This window comes from Lolium rigidum, chromosome 6 (assembly GCF_022539505.1).
Source record: "Lolium rigidum isolate FL_2022 chromosome 6, APGP_CSIRO_Lrig_0.1, whole genome shotgun sequence".
NCBI lineage: Eukaryota > Viridiplantae > Streptophyta > Magnoliopsida > Poales > Poaceae > Lolium > Lolium rigidum.
In genome coordinates, this window is record NC_061513.1 from 325,621,995 (window position 1) to 325,640,622 (window position 18,628).

The following is an 18,628-nucleotide window of genomic DNA, read 5'->3' on the forward strand; positions in this document are numbered from 1 at the left end:
TGCCTTGCGGGTGTGCCACTGAGCACAAATCCAATCGGATGTTATTATCCTCACAGAATCGCTTGAATCCTCCTTGGGCAAAGTTTGTACCATTGTCAGTAATGATGCTATGTGGGTATCCATACCGCAAGATAACATCCTTCAGGAACTTCACCGCCGTATGCCCATCACACTTTGCGATAGGTTTTACCTCCAGCCACTTGGTGAATTTATCCACCATTACTAAGATGTGGGTCATGTTTGCCCTTGCAGTTTTGAATGGACCAACCATGTCAAGGCACCAAACAGCAAATGGCCAAGTTAACAGTATAGTTTTTAAACCGGATGCTGGGGTATGATTTTGCTTGGCGTACCTCTGGCACCCGTTGCATTTCCGTACCAAATCCTCAACATTTTCCAAAGCAGTGGGCCAGTAGAACCCATGCTGGAACACTTTTGCCACCAACGCCCTTGATGAAGCGTGATGCCCACATTCTCCTTGGTGGATTTCCACAAGCATCTCTTTTCCCTCTTCCGGTTCCACACATCTTTGAAGAACACCGGTAACACTTCTCTTGTACACCTCACCATTGATGAAGGTGTACGCTTTGGACCTCCGCTGGATCCTTCTCGATTTGTTTTCGTCAACTAGCAAGGTGCCGTTGGTCAGGAATTCCTTAATAGGTTTAACCCACGATGGTGCTTCTCGAACCAGAAATACCGGCACATCTATTTCCATACTATCCACCAGCATTTCTTCTTCCGATATAGACACTGCAGTCCCCGAGTTTACCAGAGCAGTCCCCGGGTTTCCTTCGTCAATATCCATTGGCACCACATGCGACTCCGGTACAAAAATCGATTCCGATTCCGGACTTGGCTAGATCGATGGAATCCTTAAGTGTGCCAAGGCTATTCCGGGAGGAATTTCCTGCCTAGACGATCCTAGCTTGGATAAAGCATCCGCGGCTTCATTTTCAGCCCGCGGCACATGGTGAAACTCACACCCTTCGAAGAAGCCGGCAATCTTTTGCACATGAAACCGGTATGAGGCCATGTTGGCATCTTTTGCGTCCCAATCTCCGGAACATTGTTGCACCACCAGATCTGAATCGCCGTAGCAAATGATCCGGTGTGCACCGATTTCTTTTGCGACCTTAAGTCCATGGATCAGAGCCTCATACTCAGCGACATTGTTCGATGCCCTGAAATGCACTTGTAAAACATATCGGAGATGATCTCCCTTAGGTGAGGATCTTTGAGTTTGGATCCATCAAAGTGCATCTTAGAGTACTCTAGCTTTTGTTCCGGTGGCTTGTATTGCATTTCCGCCCAATCTACCAGGAAATCAGCCAAGGCTTGTGATTTTATGGCATCTCTTCTTTCGTACACCGACACGTATGGTGACAGCTGAATTGCCCATTTTGCAATCCTGCCGCTGGCATCTTTGTTGCCCACGATGTCTGAAATGGGTGCCTCACTTACCACTTTCATGGGGTGCTCCTCAAAATAATGCTTAAGCTTCGTGGCGGCCATGAACACGCCATAGGTCATCTTCTGGAAGTGGGGGTAGTTTTGTTTTGAGAGGGAGAGCACCTCGCTCAAGTAGTATACCGGCCTCTGCACGGTTTTTTCTTCCTCCTCTCTTTCCACTACAACCACAACACTCACGACCCGGTTAGTTGCCGCTATGCATAACAGCATGGGTTCCCTTTCCAAAGGAGAAGCCAACACCGGTGCGGTGGCTAGCATCGTTTTTAGCTCTTTAAACGCTGCGTCTGCCTGTGGGGTCCAGACGAAGGTATCGGATTTTTTCATCAATGCATAGAGTGGTAGAGCTTTTTCTCCCAACCTACTTATGAACCGGCTTAGCGATGCCAAGCTTCCGGTAAACTTTTGCACGTCTTTTAGTTCCCGCGGTATAGTCATTCTTTCTATTGCCCGGATTTTTACCGGATTCACTTCAATGCCCCGGCTTGATACAAGAAAGCAAAGCAGTTTGCCGGCAGGGACACCGAAGGTGCGTTTTGCCGGATTGAGTTTCATCCGGAACCTTCTTAAGTTATCAAATGTTTGCCGGAGATCATCGATCAAGGTTTCTTTTACCTTAGTTTTTATCACGACATCGTTCACATAAACTTGCACATTCTTTCCAATTTGAGCAAACAAGCATTTTTGCATACAGCGCTGGTACATTGCACCAGCGTTGCGCAAACCAAAAGGCATAGTGACATAGCAATAAGCCCCGTGTGGGGTAATGAACGCATTTTTTATTTGATCTTCCTTTTTCAGGGGAATCTGGTGGAAACCGGAATAAGCATCCAGAAAGGACAACAACTCACAACCAGCAGTGGAATCAATCACTTGATCAATCCGGGGTAGAGGGAAAGGATCTTTAGGGCAAGCCTTGTTCAGGTTGGTGTAGTCGATGCACATGCGCCACACCTTTGGAGCTTTGGGTTCCTCCACCTTTTTCTTCTCGACCAGCACCGGATTGGCTAGCCACTCAGTATGTAGTACTTCCACGATGAAACCGGCAACCAGCAACTTTGTCACTTCTTCTCCAATGATCTTTCTCCTATCTTCAGCGAACCGGCGTAAGGGTTGTCGCACCGGCTTAGCATCCTTTCGGACATTTAGAGAGTGCTCAGCCAGCTCCCTCGGAACACCCACCAGGTCATCAGTAGACCAGGCAAAGATATTCCGATTCTCACGGAGGAAGCTGACGAGCGGGCTTTCCTATGCCTCACTCAGGCCGGCACCGATACGAACGGTACGCTCAGGGTAAGCCGGATCCAGCACAATGTCCTTTGTTTCTTTTGTCGGCTTGAATGCCGGTGTGCCCAAGTTTCCACTCATTGCTGCTAAGCTCAACTGTGAGGACTGAGCCAGCGCAACCACAGTTTGCATCCTCCTTTTTTCCTCTGCAATCACCAGCGATTCTGCCAGGTTTGATCCGGCGGAAGCAGTTTCCAGTGAGATCTTGTAGTTTCCCACCACAGTTAAGGGTCCACGAGGTGCCGGCATCTTCATCTTCAGATAAGCCGTATGAGTTGAGGCCATGAACGCCGCCAATGCCGGTCTCCCTAGCAGTGCATGGTAAGGACTGTCTAGGTCCACCACTTCAAACAGAATATTTTCAACCCGGCAGTTGTCACGTCCTCCGAATGACACATCCACCCGGATTTTTCCCACAGGCGCGCAAGACAAGCCCGGAACGATTCCATGAAATGTCGTGTGAGTTGGTTGTAGCATGTTTTCCGTTATGCCTAGCGTACGCATTGCATGCTTGTACATGATATTTATGCTGCTTCCATTGTCTATCAACACTTTGCTGAATTTGACTCGAGTCTCTGGCCCTTGCATGATTGGGTCCACAACAAGAGCGTAGCCACCTGGGTTCGGCATGATTTTAGGGTGATCCTTGAACGACCAGGTGATTTCCTGATCTGACCACAACATGTATCTGGGAACTGCCGGCATCACTGCGTTCACTTCCATGGAACGACGATGCATGCTCTGCCTGTCGGTTGGCTCAGTAACGAACACAACACAGCACAAGTGCGGGTCCTTGTAAACGTTCCGGCCCAAAGGTGCCGGCGGTGGCGGTTGGTCATTACCGTCCTCCACCTGATGAACTTGCTGGTGTTGTTGTACCGGTAAAGCGTTGGCTCCGATAAGGGTGGTGGCGGTGGTAATGGATGTTGCCGCAAAATGTCTTGCGAGGGTGGCAGTATCGTGGAACAGCCTTGTGCTTGCGCATCTTTTACCGTACCCTTCAGCATCAAGTACTTGATCCAAGAACAGTCTTTTGTCAAATGATTCGCCGGCTTCGCCGGATTCGGAGTGTGAAACCGGCATGGTTGCTCCATTGCTGATTCCATGGTGTATCTTGCATGCTCTTGCCAATCCTTTTTCTCTCCCCACTTCTTCTTTTCAACCCATTGTTTCTTAGGACCCGCCCATGGCTGCGATCCGGTTTTTTGCCTCTGGCTCCCGCTAGGGCCGGAATGTTCCTGTATCGCGGCTACTTGCTGCGGACCATACCTTCTATCCGGAAAATCTTACCTTCTTTTGTTGTGCCGGTTATCCCGGTATTGATCTTGGCGTGGTTGGCTTGTTTGCGCTGGTTCAGCTTGCACTGCCGATTGCATTGGGTCTCCCAATGCATAATTGTCCGCCACCCGCATCATTTCAGCCAATGTGGTTGGCATGTTCCTTTGCAGCCTTTGCCACAGCGGTGACCCTCTCCGGCATCCATGGCAAAACCAAGCAATTGCCTGCGCTTCTATCACCCCTTCACACATATTCCTCGTTGAGTTCCACCGGGTTAGGTAGTCCCGGTCTGTTTCGTTAGGACGCTGCAGGCATAGAGGGAGCTGCTGCGGCCTGTTTGGCTTTTTGTAGGTACTGCTGAAGTTGCTCACAAAAGCTTCCTCAAAGTCCAGCCATCCGTTGATGCTTCCCTTTGGCAAATTATTAAGCCAAATTTGTGCCGGTCCCACTAGGAAGGACAGTATGATTCTCACGGCCCAACGCAGGTTTCCTCCGCCACCAGCGACATACACTGCTGTGACATAATCTGTCAACCAATCTTCCGGCTTAGTTGTGCCATCGTACGTTTTTGTATCTCTAGGCAACTGGAAGTTGCGTACCGGCGGTTCTTCTCCAATGATCCGTGGGCCAAAGCATTGTGGACCGGGTGAACCCTCAGCTTCAATCATCTTAGAAAGGTGCACTATGTCCAGGTGGTGCCTCGCATCCCGTTCCGGTAGGCATCTTTCCCCTACGCGTTCCCCCAAAGGGTTTCGGTAGGCTCCGGTTCGTTCCACTCCGGAATCTTCTTCATCATATCTTACCGGTACCGCGGCTCTTGCCTGCCGGTACCTTGGTGGCGGCATCTCATTCACATAAGCTGCTCTGGGCGCTCGGTAATTTTGCCCGGTTTCACCTCTACCGGCATAAGCGTTCCCAGCGTAAGCTTCTCCGGCATAGTCATCTCCGGCATAGCCGTGACCTGCCCTTTGATTTTTCTCTTCCGGCCTCATACTGCCCGGCTTGTTGTTTTCCGGCAAGAACCGGATCATACACGGTCATCTGCCGCGCATTTCCCTCTTTTTCTCTTCTTCTATCTGGATGGGGGGACGATGCCTGCCCATGGGACTTGCTTCCGGCGTTTTTTGTCGAACACACAGATTTGGTGCCGCAACTGCTTTGTTTTCTCTAGCAAGCTCAGCATTTTGTTCCTGAATCACGTCAAGCAACTCTCTAACATGATCTTGCAGTTTTTCTAAAGCATCTTCGCTAAGCGATTCACACAGCTCCATAGCAGCCCTAGCAGCTTTTATGGTTTTATCCGGGCTACTATACCTAGGTTTCTCTACAATGATCAAAGATATAGAGGCACTCTTGCCGGCAAGAACTTCCTTACGCAAATCCTGATCTAGATTGCGAGCCTTAAGCCGGTTCTCCGGCATCCTAGCAGCCTGAGCGCTAACGGAAGCAAAGCCATGGGCAGCGTTATACTCACGTAGGGTTAGGTTCAGCTCGCGCTGCGCCCGGATGATGTCCGCGCCCCCGGAGAGCAGCTTCTTGCGCGTTGCCTCCAGCTCCGCCTGAGCTGCTGCAGGGTCGATGTTCTGCGCGATGGGCGTCGCCAGCACGTTCATCGCCGCTTGGAGAGGAGTCTCCGGTGGCGCTGCAGATGCACTTGCAGCTCCTGGGTCGCGCTCGGACGGCTGTTTGGCCACGCGTGTGGACCTCGCCTGGCCAGCGCCTTCCGCTGCGATCTCCTTGCCGGCGTTAGCCACGCCTACCATCATGACTTCCACGCTGCCGGCAGCGCGGCCTGTGCACAGCCACCTTGGCGGATCCGGCGCCAGCAGCACCGGCGAGAGGCACTGGCGCACAGGGACGGTGTCGAAGTAGACGCGGTGGCTGCCAAAATCGATGACGCGGCCGTTCTTGGGGAAGACGCCGTCGTTGGCGAAGCAGCCCGCATTGTCGTTGATGAAGTCCAGCGAGTAGATGTGCTGCACGAGCGCAGACACCACCCGCTCGCCGGAGATGTTGAGGAGGCCCGCCCGAATGTGAACTCCAGCAAGCGCCGCTTCAGGCCCCACGGTGGGCGCCAACTGTCGTCGTGGTGAACAGACAGATGCCATAGGATGGCTTAAGTTGGGGCCGAATGGGCGCTAGAGGATTCGGGTGAGGGTTTTGGTAAGGATGGGATGGATTCCGGATGTATCTCCTAAGAACTTGGCCTTGGCCAGATGTAGAAGAAGAAGAACACAGGAGCTTTCTCCCCTTCAGATCTCTCTATTCATTGATCACAAGTGGTTACAGGTTTCTGGATACAAGATCGGACATGCCCGCGATGGGGTGTGCCCCCTCTCCTTATATAGGGGAGAGGGAGGCTTACAGGGGAAGAAACCCTAGGAACCCCTAATGCCATCTTTGAACAGACAAACTACTTTACAAAGCCTCTTTAATCACTGCTGACGCCGGTATCTTCTTTAATCAGGGAGGCTGACGTCCTCCGGATGCTTTCAGCGTCACCTTCCTCTTTGGCGTCAGGGCTTCGTTTAAAGCTACTTTTCTTAGCTCATCCTTGTCCTCTAGCTCTTGAGAGAATCTTTGACCAGTCTTGCCGACGTGCTATAGTGCACCTCTTACCGGCAATCCGGTGTCTTCTTAGCTCATTCGGTATACCCCTCTTGGGGATACCGATAAGATTGACTTAGCCAAAAGCCTAGCTTCACAGTCCGGAATAAACATTAAACCGGTATCTTGATGGCTCAAACCATCCGGTTTGGCATGCCTTTGGCATACCGGGGGTCATCCCCCCAACACCTCCTACTTCGCCAAAGGTGTCCACAAGTGCCCCTTCTGCACTAGGAGACTCGGCGGCACCGACTTCAACTGCCTCCTCACGCATGCCGAGGACATCGCAAGGACCTTCCCCAATGTCGGCGCGACAGTGAATGTCTACGCCTTTCGCGCCAAGCACAAGGCGCTCGGCATTCACCTCCGCAACTTCCAGCGGGTGGAGATCGCCGCCGGGCGCATGCTCTGATCAAGCCCAAGGTGCCCAAGATCAAGGGACAGGGGAGCAAGAACTGGAGGAAGAGCCATATGGGGTAGGCGGAGTCCAGGACGTGTGCTGCTGCTGCAAAGCAGCTTTTTATTTTGTTATTATGTTGTTACTATATTGGTGTTGTGAAGATCCTTGTTATTGGCCTGCCTTTGTTAAGAACATGTTATTATGTTGGCTGGTGTATGCAGCTTATTATCTAGGGATCCCTATTATCTATTCCTATTCTACTATACTTTGTTGGCCCTACTTTGTTTTCTCGATTTATTATGACAGTGTGAATTTATCGTACATTAGCATCGAGATTTGCTTCTAGATTTAACAAGATACATATGAACCAAGATAGGTGAGGTCATTAATATGGACCAGAGGGAGTATTAGATTTGCTGCCATATTGGGCAAAAAACGAGGGCCAAAAGGCACAAAGAATTGAAGAAAGACAGAAATGCAAGCTTCTCTAGATTTGATACTAATTTGGTGAAAAAAGACAGAGAGCGGAAGAGGGAAAAAAGGTGCTCTTAAAAATGCCAATTTGGGCCGAGAGAGACAGAACCTAGCTCCTGCTCACGTACAACCAAACGCGGTCTCATCCTGTCCCACGCGGTCCCTATCTACCAGCCCCACACGATGCGGCCCCACACGTCAGCATGGAACGTTCAACTAAACGGGAATCCTCCCGTCCGAGCTCCTTCTGAGGGTTTCAGAAAAGGGCTTGGGGAAAACTGAGGAAAAACTAAGGAGTTGGGGAAAACTGAGTACAACTAAGGACCCGAGGGCACGAAAATAGAAATCCCTAATAATAAACACTATTTATTATTTGCCTCTAGGGAACCATTCCAACATATACATATGATGACATATGCGAAGTCGCGCGCGAGAGAGAAAGAGGCGAAAAGCATGAACCATATAAGTTATATGAACATAGAGAGAGGAAACTCCACCGGAGTCGCCCCCCGGTGGCTCCTCCTCCCACTAGTAACATATGTGTCTTCAATGACGGTATGATACTGACGATTGAGAAATCCATCAGCGATTGTCTTTTTCTATGACGATAGGGCGTTTTCGCGTCATAGATGGCGATTTGGGCCGCTCGGCCCGAAAAATTAGTGACGAGCGAGGTCTAAACGTCAGCGATTGTGCAGAAATGAGCGTCGCGGGTGGTTGGCGGCCCGAACTGCTGAGTCAGCAGGGGGTGGGCGTCACAACAACTGGGCTTCGGGCCGGTGGACACACCTGACCCACACTCTGCACGCTCATGTTCACGTACTTTCTGTCTGCCCGCACAACAGTCCAAGACCTGCAGCACTAGGACCCAATTTGTAAGGGGAGACAACCACTGTCTGCACACATGTACCTGGCTTGCACCACTCGGGCCCGCATGTCAGGTGCCGACACGACCCACCTGCGTGGGGCCGCCCGTTCCGACAGCCTCCCAGCATGCGAAGTGGACCAGAACTGTTAGTACCACCAACATGGGTTCCACATGTCAGTTGCCATGCCAAATTTTTTTGCGCACGTGCCAACACAAGTGTCTGACTGCCGCCAATTCCGGACCCATGGCCCCGCAGGTCAAAGCCTGCTGGGACCCTTCTCTGAGAGTTTTGGTGGGTCCGGCATGCCAGAGATATGTGGGGGCCGCATGTCAGAGCCTGTTGGGACCCTTCTCTGAGAGTTTTGGTGGGTCCGGCATGCCATAGATCTGTGGGGGCCGCATGTCAGAGCCTGGTGTGACCCTTCTCTGATAGTTTTGGTGGGTCCGGCATGCCAGAGATCTGTGGGGGGCGCATGTACGAGCCTGGTGGGACCCACGTATGACAGTTTTGGTATGTCCAGCATGCCAGATATCTGTGGGGTCCGCATGTTAGAGCCTGGTGGGTCCCAGCATGCCCGAGCTTGGTGGGTCCAACATGCCAGAGTGTGGACCCAATATGTCAGAACTTGTGGGGCACGTATGTCAGAGCTTGGTGGGTCCCTAGTCCCAACCCCGTCGGGCCCACATGTAGCCGTGAGACCTACTGGATTCACTATGTGTCCCACCTGTCATCTACGCGTCGTGGTGTTCTTGGGCCAGATTGACTGACTAAAGGCCCAAGGCCAATTTATTCAGGTCGAAACAAGACACGCAGAGGAAATTACTTGGTCCAATTCCAATTTATTCTTGTTGAAACAAGACACAAAGAAGAGCCCAGAATATATTCAAAGCCGAATAATGGGCCCAAGTTCTATTCCTGGAAAGTTATATCCCAGCCCAGATCTATTCAGCTAGATTCAGGTTCTTCTCAGAATGACTTGGCAGGCTTTGGTCTTGTCTAAAAATAAAACAATGTTCGTTCCCTGCAAATTGTATTCGGTGGGAGGGCTTTCCCCCAAATTTTTGAATTACCAAATTCAGGCGGGCCGGCCGGGGTCGCGCGACCTGCACCGCCGCCCACAACTATCTAGCTAGCATGGCGACGCAACGTAGATCCATTGCCACCTGTGCCATGTACAACTTTGGCGTACTCCTCCATGATGTTTGCGGGTCTCCCCTCCGTCCCGTATATTGCCGGTTGCCGGCACCCGAGCGGATCCATCACCGTCGTCCACCATTGCTTGCACCTCACCACATTCTTTAGCGTCCAACCTGCTCCGAATATCCACTTCTTCAGGCCGGCAGGTTGCAGCCACGGTAAGGCTCTGTCCTCTTTCTCTTTTTTGGCTGTGTGCATCCATACTGCCATTAGGATGTTGCATTATTGGAGAGGCTAGGTATAATTGGTATCTTCTGATTTTAATATATTCCCTTTATAGAAAAAATCTATACAAGTATCATCCATATATTACTAGTACATCCGTCCTAAAATAATTGTCTCCGAGTAATGTGCAATTTTAGAACACTCTGGAAGTATTTTCTGGACAATTTTCTGAAATTTGAAGCCTCTGAATATTGTGCAGATTAGTGTCACTTGATGGATAGAACATGGGTGAGGCATGGTTCGCGTTTTTCGAAACAATACGTGGAAGGTCTGATTGGATTTATGAACTTTGTTCGAGATAGATTCCGTGAAATGGTAAAATACTCTGCCCATGTACGGAGTGTTTGAATCTCAAGTATAGTACTCAAATTCTTATGCAGTGTCACTTGTTCGTAAGGGGCATGGATCCTACTTACAAGAGGTGGGTATATCACAGAGAGCCCTCCAATGCAGTTGTTATTGTACATGGTAACGAGTTGCCTGAAAATCATGAAGCGGTGAATATTTTAGAGGACTTTGATGCATGGGTTATAGAACATCATGTGGTGCCTGATGATGGAAGTGTAAATCATGCACTGGAATTTGATACGGAAAGTATTGAATATCCTGTCGAGCGGCCTCACAAGTATTGAATATCATGTAAGACGACTACGATATGTAATGAATGATGACTTATGATATTCAACTATTATGTCTCGCAACAACAATATTCCTGGGATTGCGATGTATGGCATAACAGGCATCTGGACATAAAAATCCGGGTGTTGACAAGTTGGTATCAGAGCCATTGTTTGACCTTAGGAGACCCTAGTTAGAATGGACGACTGAAAAACTTAGTTTCAAAAACCAATGAAGTGAATATTTGTGAAAACTTGTTCTTACTCTTATCCTTGAGATCCTTTCTGAGAAAATCTATACTCTACTTTCTTTGCAAGCCTACCTAAAATTTTGCACACTTGACTACTTCTTTAACTTACTTATCCTAATTGCTCACAGATGGAGTACCAATGGGAGTTCTATCAGCTTGGTCCCGGAGGCGACCTATGGTTCGAAAAGGATTTGAAGCAACTAGTGGAATATCTTGGACACCCGTATCCCGAGTTCTTCGGAATACCCCTCAACAACCACTCCGGAGAACCACCTCGGTGGGAAGTTTCTACTGATCTACGAAGAAAGCTTGGAGCCCCGGTATGGGAAACCATCTGGTTTTCTGTAACGGGAAACACTTGGAAGGAAGGACTAGTCAGAGCTATGCAAGAAGCAATTTCCCGTCTGTGTGGACAAATGAGAACAAGATCATCAAGAACACTCGCTTCATCTACTACCCAAGACATGACTCCATGGGAAGATCGATGACCATGCCACCACACACGGAGATGAACCAATATGTAGCACACCAGGACTTCAGGCTGTACAAAACCCGCAGGGATTTGGACAACGCCCTCGCCTCTCGCCAAGCACATCACCCGTGAAGACGAAGAATCCACCTTGAAGAGTAGTATCACCCCAGCACTTAAGTAGGTGTGAGTTGTATCAGGATCCCCTTGTATCGTAGAGCGAATGAATGGTTCTTCAAACCAACGGTGTGTTAGAATTGTAATGTGTGATGTTTGGTATGAATGAAAAAGTGTTGCTGGTTTTTACCCCCTCAACACTACTCAAATTTTCAAGTTTTGAACTTGTGAACTTTAATTCAAACAAACCGTAGAAATTTCCCTCTTATCTTATCATCCACTCCGATGTTCAGATGGCCCCACCAACCCGCAGCACCACCCAAGACGCCATGATGCAGATGCTGGAGATGATGATGGCAGACCGAGAAGCCGAGAGAGCTGAACGCCAAGCCAACATTGCTTCACTGCAGTAGATTTCTCAGAACAACAACGGCCATGGAAACCACGACCACCCTGGGTCAAAACTGAAGAACTTTCAAAACACCAACCCACCTATTTTCAGCAAGACCGAAGAGCCCCTCGATGCTGATGACTGGCTCCAGACAATGGAGAACAACCTCGAAGTTGCGGGAGTTGAAGCCACAGAGAAAGTACTCTTCGCCACCCACTACCTGTCAGGACCTGCACAAGCCTGGTACGTGGACAAGCGCCCGCGCAATGAATGCTGGACAGATGATGACCTGGGAAGACTTCAAGCTGAAGTTTAGCAAGTACCATGTGCCCCAAGGACTGATCAAGATGATGAGAGATGAGTTTCGCGAACTCAAGCAAGGCAGGATGTCCGTGGTAGAATACCGCGACAGATTCCTTACTCTGTCAAGGTACGCCCCGGACGAAACCGACACCAATGAGAAGCGGATGGAAAGATTTTTGAACGGACACCACGACGAGATGCAGACTGTACTGGTCAACATTCGCTTTGCTGACCTAGAAGCCCTGGTGGACTCCGCCATCCAGATGGAAGGGAAGCTTCACCAAGCCAACGAGAATCGCAAACGCCGGATGATGAACCGAGCATGGGTCCGAGCAATACCCGAAGTACCGCAACAACTCATCGGGAGGATATACTCCAAAATACAACAAGCCCACTGCCCAGACTTACCGCCCAAACTACACCAACAACCACGGAGGACCCCCGAAGCCCGGAGGCAACAACAACAACAATCACACCAGCAACACCAACCCCAACAACAACAACAACAACAACAACAACCGGAACAACAACAACAACAACAACAACAACAACAACAACAACAACAACAACACTGGCCCTACGACTGGAAGCAACGCAATCCCCGTCGCCAACAAGGACAATGCCACCATCACTTGTTATGAGTGTGGAGTGGTTGGGCATTACTCCAATGAGTGCCCCAAGAGACTCGCCAAGATTGCCGCCAACACCGCTGCACCTGCTGAGAACCAACGCCGCTTCGCCGCAAGAAAGAACCAGAACAACAATGGCCGCTACTACAACATGACTGCCACCGAAGCTCAAGGAGCACCTCAGAACATGCCAAGTATGTCTTTCTGTTAAATCATATCGCCGAATCTCTCTTAGGAACCTAACTTTTCTTAAAATCTCGGGACGAGATTTGTGTAAGGGGGAAGGGTTTGTAACACCCCAAATTTCAAAACAAAGAGAAAATGAATTTCCTTCTTCCAAAAATGAGAACCAACAAAAACTTTTCTTAAACAGAGTGCTATGCTTAGTGCTCATACCTTTTACTTGTGTTTTTGCCATGATGAGTGTTTTTATGCTTATGTGATAAACCCTAAAACCCTAAAGTGATCAAGTCAAGATCACAAACCAAATAAAATTAAAAGAGCAAGAAATCAAATAGAAAAACCTTAAACCCTAACCTTCTCAAAAATCCTTTGGACCTATTTTGAGAAACCAAAATAGAAGAAAAATACATATGTGGGCCTATAGCACTAATATGGAGGTTTTGAACTCTATATTTCTTTCTTTGCTAAAATGGTGGTGAACCCTTGCAAAACTTACTAAACCCTAAAACCTCATCCCTCTCGTAATCAATCTTTGAAAAATAAAATAAAAGGAAAAGATCTTAATTAAGAAAAAGGCATATGCAAGCCTATGGCACTTTTTGAAAATGATGAGCTTTGCTTTGTCTACCTTGAGTAGATGAATTGAAATACCTCAACACACTCAACAAAGCACTTACCAACCAATTCAAGTGAGAAACAAAATAAAATCAAACATATGCATAGAGGCATATGTGGCACTTAGCCAAAATATCAAATCTTGACCTAGGCCCTTCCATTGCCTCAAAATGGTTTGAACCTTTTATCCAACTCAATCTAACACCAAATAAACCTCACTCTTGTCAAAGTGAAGCAAAGAAAAATAAAAGAATAAAAGTTAGAAAATAACAAAACCCTTACATATGGCTCTATGCCATTTTTATAAATTTTGACCCTAGACCATTTTGGTCTTCACAATTAGTTGAAGAATGTTACTAAACACTTATTACAACTTTTGGAATCAAAGAAACACAAATCAAATGGTTTTCAAATTCAAATTTGGCTCACATATGATATTGGTCAAATCTGCCAATTATAGTCTGATCACTACTTTGAGCCCCTGCAACTAAAATTTTTCAAACTAAACCTTGCTAACTCTTTGCACCTCATCCAAGACAACATCAAGGTGAACACTTTTTGTAAAGATCACCATGCCAAATTCGTTCTAGATCAAATGCTATGCTCATCCAAAGTTGCAACATTTTATTAAGTGGAACAATCTCCCACTTATCAAATTTTGAAATTCTTTGATTCTAACAATTCCACCACCACCTCTCATCCTCTCTGGTCATTTCTAACTCAACTAAACACACACAATTCAAATTGTTCAACCATTTGAATTTAATCAAATTTGGACAAAATTCACAAATTTCAACTATGGAACTATTTGACACTATTTGAAATAGTGCCCTACACAAACCTAATCTACACCACACTACTCTAAATGGTTCCCCTGCTCCCTCTCACCCTTAATGACCCACAGTAACCCTAAGGAGAGAGGAGGGCAAGCTAGGGCATGGCCATGCCGGCCATGTCACCACCCCGACGCACCTCCCCTCTTCTCCTTCATCGCCACCACTGGCCACCGTGCCAAACGTTGCCACCTCGCTCTCCTACATCTCCTAGCATCGACCAAATTGCCGTAGACGCCGTAGCCTCGCTGGAGATCGCGTGCCACGGTCGCCGCCAGATGCCGCTCGCGTCGCGCGTGGACGCGCACTGGACACGCGCCGCACGGCCACCTCACGCACGCCCTGGACCCTCCCGCTGCTCGTCGAGCCTCAGCACGCCACCACGACGCCGCCAGACACGCGCGCGACCACTACCCTTTCCCGCCGCCGCCGAAGACGGTGACAAGATCCCGTGAACGCCGCCGCCAGACACGGACACAATGCGTCGCCCACAGACGCCGCCCGACCATGCCGTTGCTACCTACAGCTTCGCCTGGACGAGAAGAACGTCCCTGAACCCTTGCCTAGCCCAACACCTCGCCGGAATCGCCGCGCCCATGTCGCTACCACCACTGCCCCGTAGCCCTCGCTCGATTCTATAAATACTGCGTTCCCTGGAAGCAACGGAGCACACCATCTCTTTCCCCATCCACCACTGCATCTCCTCCATCCCTTAGCCACCTCGATCGTCGCCGGAGCAGGGCCAATCGCAAGCTCGGAGCCGCGGAAGCTCTGGAGCAATCGCCGTTGATCCAGGCCACCTCGAGCTCCGCCATCGCTACCGGCCCGCTTCGCCGTCGTCCACATCTACCCCGAGCACACTGCCATCCCTTGCTGGAGCTCTGGTTAGCACCCCCACCCCCTACCTGAGCCGCCGGCGAGCCTCTCTCTCGTCGTCGACGACGACGAGCGTGGGCCGTCCGATTCACTTCTAGTCCAACGCCCCACTTTAAAACGTACCGATTCGGGTTTTAACAGCCGCTGACGTGTGGACCCCACACTGTCAGCAACCCCACGCGTCTGTGGACCGTGGTGGGCTGGGGTGGGCCGTTTTAAATCAATTCGGCCCAGCTTCGTTTTCCCGCCGGCCCTTTAATTCAAATTCTGTTCCATTCAATACTGCACCCAACTTTGAAAATCCATGGAATCAGTTTGGCTTGGACAAATTGAACAAATTTGGTATTGTTGGAAAGCCACTAAAAAGATCTACAACCTGCCACTGGTCTCACCTTGAGATCTGTTGTAGAAATAATGTGACAAAAAGAACAAGCCAGGGACTTTTGCACATTCAATTAAATCTTAAAAATCAACCAAAATAGATATTTAGTTAATTCCAACTCCAATAGCTCACATTTGACTTACACTAATTGTTTATGCAAGAAAATGGTGTGGTCACTTTGCATGATCATGCCCTAGTTTAATTAGTGGACAATATGGCTATTTTCTCTAAGTGATATTGTCCAAAACTATTATGCAAATTTTATGAAGTGTTATACTTCATTTAAATCTTGTCCCAAATGAATTCATGTGATGTTTGCACCCCTGGTCAAACACTCTTATATGAAATACTTGGAGATTTAAATCATTTGTAGAAATTGATAAATGGTATGAGGTGGTCTACTTCATTTAAATCATTTTCTCAAATAATGATAATGAATGGTTGACTTAGGTCAACATAAATTCATGTATGATTTTTTGAGAAATTAAATCTTAAGAAGATTTCAATGAGAGGAAATTATTTCTCAAGAACAACATGGAAACTATCATTTACATATGTAATGAGAGGAAATTATTTCTCTAACACCAAGTAAGAAAACCCTAGAATAATTTTTGGTAGCAATGCTAAGTTATGATGCTAGATCATTTGGAGTGAGCCATTAAGGCTAATTAAGGCTACTTAAGTACTTGTTTGGTGATTGTATCCTCGTATTCGTGTATAGACGCTAGTACCGGAGAATACCAGGAAGAGGAAGGATTCTACCCAGAAGAAGAGGAGAACTTTGAGAACTACCAAGGCAAGCTAATATTCTTGCAAAGTGCAAAGCCTCTTGGGGCAAGGCACCATGATTCTTACCTTTCTTACCATAAGCCTATCCCAAGTTTCTACCTTACAAGTTTTTACTTGTTTATTCAAAGAGTTGCTTTTATAGTTAACTTTGGTCAAAATGAATGAAGGATACTAGAGTAGTAAAGATAGTCTCAAGCTAGCCAAGCAAGATTAGCACCCCTCATGATTGGTGCTAGTGCTAAATATTAAAACTTGACTACTCTAGATGGGAACACATGACTTTGAAATAAATTTGAAACTTTGGAATGATGAAGTCATTCCATTGAATGATTTTTTGAAGGTGAATATGACCAAGAAAAGATGGTGATTTTTGATATAAAACTGATATTGGTTTGAATGCGATACCTTTCCAATATCGAGTACCCCCACAATACCTGATTATGGGTAGGGCTTAACTGGAAGTTTATGCATCTTAGTATGGGTTCCCTCTGAACACACATCATAGGGGTTATGTGGAGGCTGCCTCCGTTGTTGAGAAATGATGTGAATTGAGGTGAATTGTACAGCCAAGCCCTGAGCAGTTCCCAGGTTGACAGTTGGTCTTCACTGGGAGGCCAAGCTCATGGGGAGAGGTGCTCATACTAGGATTTATAAGTGAAAGGTTATGGTTGATGATCCGCGTACTGTGTTACGATGATTCGGGGTAATCCCGACGGATGAAATCAAATGTTGTGGCACAAGTGTAGAACCTCTGCAGAGTGTAAACCTATTCGAATAGTCGTGTCCACGGTTACAGACAGTTGGAAAGGCCATACAGTTTCCGGTGTCAGATTCTTGAAAATGTTGGTGAAATGAATTGGTGAATGGTGACTTGTTGTGAATCACAACTTGTGTTGTGGGAATGACACTAATGTTCCCACTTGAGATAGTTAGCACTTGAATAAGTCTTTTCTCAAATATTTGTGAACTAAAATTGGCTTTATGCAAAATAAACTAGAGCTTAGCACCCCCTGACTAGAACTGTTAGTACTTACATTAGTATTAGTTTGCGAGTACTTTAAAGTACTCACGGCTGTGTCCCTGGCTATTCAAATGGTCAGACTATGAAGAGGAGCAGAACTATCAAGATGACGGCAACCAAGATGTCTACGACAACTAGGGAATCTTCTGACGTCAGACGTTGGCCTGTGGATTAGATAGTCCACTACTACTACGCTTCCGCTATGTATTTGTGATGTGTGTTGAAACAATAGTTCAACTATTATTGTAATATTGGATCATGTGATCTATTTGTAAGACGACTACGATATGTAATGAATGATGACTTATGATATTCAACTGTTATGTCTCGTAACAACAATATTCCTGGGATTGCGATGTATGGCATAACAGGCATCTGGACTTAAAAATCCGGGTGTTGACAAGTTGGTATCAGAGCCATTGTTTGACCTTAGGAGACCCTAGTTAGAATGGACGACTGAAAAACTTAGTTTCAAAAACCAATGAAGTGAATATTTGTGAAAACTTGTTCTTACTCTTATCCTTGAGATCCTTTCTGTGAAAATCTATACTCTACTTTCTTTGCAAGCCTACCTAAAATTTTGCACACTTGACTACTTCTTTAACTTACTTATCCTAATTGCTCACAGATGGAGTACCAATGGGAGTTCTATCAGCTTGGTCCCGGAGGCGACCTATGGTTCGAAAAGGATTTGAAGCAACTAGTGGAATATCTAGGACACCCGTATCCCGAGTTCTTCGGAATACCCCTCAACAACCACTCCGGAGAACCACCTCGGTGGGAAGTTTCTACTGACCTACGAAGAAAGCTTGGAGCCCCGGTATGGGAAACCATCTGGTTTTCACGTAACGGGAAACACTTGGAAGGAAGGACTAGTCAGAGCTATGCAAGAAGCAATTTCCCGTCTGTGTGGACAAAATGAGAACAAGATCATCAAGAACACTCGCTTCATCTACTACCCAAGACATGACTCCATGGGAAGATCGATGACCATGCCACCACACACGGAGATGAACCAATATGTAGCACACCAGGACTTCAGGCTGTACAAAACCCGCAGGGATTTGGACAACGCCCTCGCCTCTCGCCAAGCACATCACCCGTGAAGACGAAGAATCCACCACCGAAGAGTAGTATCACCCCAGCACTTAAGTAGGTGTGAGTTGTATCAGGATCCCCTTGTATCGTAGAGCGAATGAATGGTTCTTCAAACCAACGGTGTGTTAGAATTGTAATGTGTGATGTTTGGTATGAATGAAAAAGTGTTGCTGGTTTTTACCCCCTCAACACTACTCAAATTTTCAAGTTTTGAACTTGTGAACTTTAATTCAAACAAACCGTAGAA